Below are 2,890 nucleotides of genomic sequence, written 5' to 3' on the forward strand. Positions count from 1 at the left end.
ACCTCTCGAAAGTGTTTCCGGTTCGTGAATTCTATTTGTCAATTCATTTCGTTTATCCGGATTTCCTTTGCGCGTGACTTTGTGACCAGAATATTATTCATAGATGACCATTCGACGGATAGACCTTTGATGTTATGGACAACAGTGGATGTATGAAGGGGTTTCAAGTATGAATCGTAGAATGAGACAACGTATCATTCTACGGCGACCGACGAGTGGTTCACGTATGCGTGTAAGTATTGGTGCCCACGCAAGGGGTCGGGTTGTACCAGGTTGGCATGTCCATACACAGGCCATATACAAAATCATGATTCTAGTCACTCCGTGTGCCCACTCGTCGGCCGCCTGCGCCGCCCAAAACGCCTACGCTCACCGGATAACCTGATCATTGAAAACCTGAAATTATCCATTTTGAAATTGCAGTGGCGGGATCCCCGTAGATGTAATACCCGTTGAATATGTCAGCGTTGGTTTCGAAGTACGCTTGTAAATTGCTAACACGAAGCATAGTCACGTCGTGGCGGTTGCCTTCCAAGGGCCCAAAGAAATGGATGCACAGTCCGTCTGGTGTGGTTAACCCCTGATAATTCAGGTAGTGCCTTCTTTTGTGGCCGGAGTAAATTCGTTTCTGGAGGTTCATCCCTTCCACGCCTGGTGAACTCGCGTCGATTCGGCACGATTCTATCTGTCTGGAAGAGCCCAGACATTCGACAGCGGTGCACCTATAGTCTATATCTGACGTAGAAGTACTCACTTCAGCTTTGAGCGTGTAATGAAGAAATTCCTATTGCAACAGCCCAAAAACAAAGCGTGGATCGAAGCGCAAGAACAGCGTCAAAACCATACGACCGTCCAGTCCCAAGCTCTAAAGCTGTTAAGGGAGACAGTATACCCCGAGCTCACACGTGCAACCATTGACAAAGCTGCGGCAGCCCCAGAGGCACTCGTGACACGCAAGACTACTGAACGACGTCACACTTTCACATGGTATGAGAAATCACGCGCTGTCTTCTTTTACCTCCATCCAAACCTGGGCAACAAGAACGTCGAACTGAGCTGATTGGTGTTTGGCTACAACGTGGATAAATTCAGCAACTGGGTCACGCAGCTGCAATACTATCCAAAGTGGCATGCGTTTGTCTCGGCTCTTACATATTCCCGATGCATACAAGGCGGAGTACATCACAGTTCCAAAAAACGAACTACTTCAGGTTCCTGTACGCTTTCTCATCACAACCAAGACCAAGTTCGTCACAGACACCAGCTCTGGTGACGGGACAAGCGAAAGCAAGCATCGAGGGATGCTAACGTTGCTCACATTGCACACGACGCACGTTCCGTTGGAAGCGGACGACACATCAAGTACCAAGAAGCCCAGTTCATATTTACTGCAATGTGCATGGGAGACGGGCAATCCTCTTTCCCGTGGGGCATGCTAGAACCTGCTCATCAAGCAGTACGGTGAAGAGGCCTATCGTGGCTGGACAAAAGCAATAGGAGTGTGCACTGGGACGATCACTCCAAGTCTGTCGCAATGGTTGAAGTGAAATTGCAACACCACGGCTACTCAGTACGCAAGGAGTCGATTTCTCAGTCAGTGCCAACGAATTGGCTGATATTGGCGCTGGATGCTACGGCAGTCATTCGTGCCACAATGGCGGCTTCGGGTGTGACTCGCTTGGTGAATATGGACGATATGTTTCTCAACTTTTACCGAAAGGAAGATCATTTCATTGTTCCCGACCAACACCAAACGAGTTGACTCAAACCGTAAGGAAGACGAGAAAAAAGGCTGCACGGTTGCTGTCACATGTGAGATGTTTACGTCCTCGATATTTTCGCCCTTTCTAGTCATTTCAACAAATGCAGTGGATGGACCAAACAACAGCAATGGTGTACCGTGACTGGCTTCGTGATCTATACCAACATGAGAAGCTCAGACTCATTTGGGATCTGGCTGCAGCGTATAATACCGAGCAAGTCATGAAATACGCTGAGGAACTCGGGATCGTGGTTGAATTCATTCCTGCGGGGTTGAAAAGCATTCTACAAGTGTGCGACCTCATCATCAACAAGACACTCAAAGCGGCGTTCAAGCACTGCTATTGCGAATTCAAAATCAAGTCCGACCCTGGGCCCGGTGGAAAGTACAGCGTGACACGCGAGAGCGTTCTTGAATGGATTGAGACTGCGACACGATAGATTGGCACCGCCCAGTCCAGCAACAGGGGGATTGCGGCTGCGTTCAAGAAATACGGCCAAGATCCACGTGTCCATGATAACGCTGAGTTCCTTGATGGGCTCAAAGTTCTCCAGGAGAACTTCATCTATGCATCTCTACTGGAGAACCAGAAAGCTGTTGAACTATTGAATTAGTTGAAGGGTGCATGCAATTGGATGCCTCATATGCCTTGAAGTGAGTGAACAACGCTAAGATAAGATAAGAATACTTGATGTCTGGTGCTACGTTGTGGAGATTTGCGTTGCCCCGTGCATAATGGAATGCCGTATAAGCTACATCGTGGCACATAAAATAAATCGTTTGCGTGATGTATTTATTTCAATCACAAGTACGCAGATGAGAAGGCTGGGATCGAACCAGGGACCTCCTGCTCACTAAGCAGAGATCATACTAACGTAAACAATCAATTTAAGACACTTGACTCCATGTCATAAATAGATTCTCAAAACGGTATCAAATTTGATTGTTTTTGGTGTTTTTCTAATGCAATACGACTGCAAAACACAATATAATCGGTATGTGGCTGTAAAGCAATATTTCAGCCATAAGCTCCAAGTTTCGGAGGTTGAAAAAGTTGCCTGAGCGTGGAGATTTGGAAATTCTCCCGAGCCGCCTTCCACAGTTATATCCAATATCGAACTATGTACG

Source organism: Aphanomyces astaci (genome assembly GCF_000520075.1).
Source record: "Aphanomyces astaci strain APO3 unplaced genomic scaffold supercont1.9, whole genome shotgun sequence".
Taxonomy (NCBI): domain Eukaryota; phylum Oomycota; class Saprolegniomycetes; order Saprolegniales; family Verrucalvaceae; genus Aphanomyces; species Aphanomyces astaci.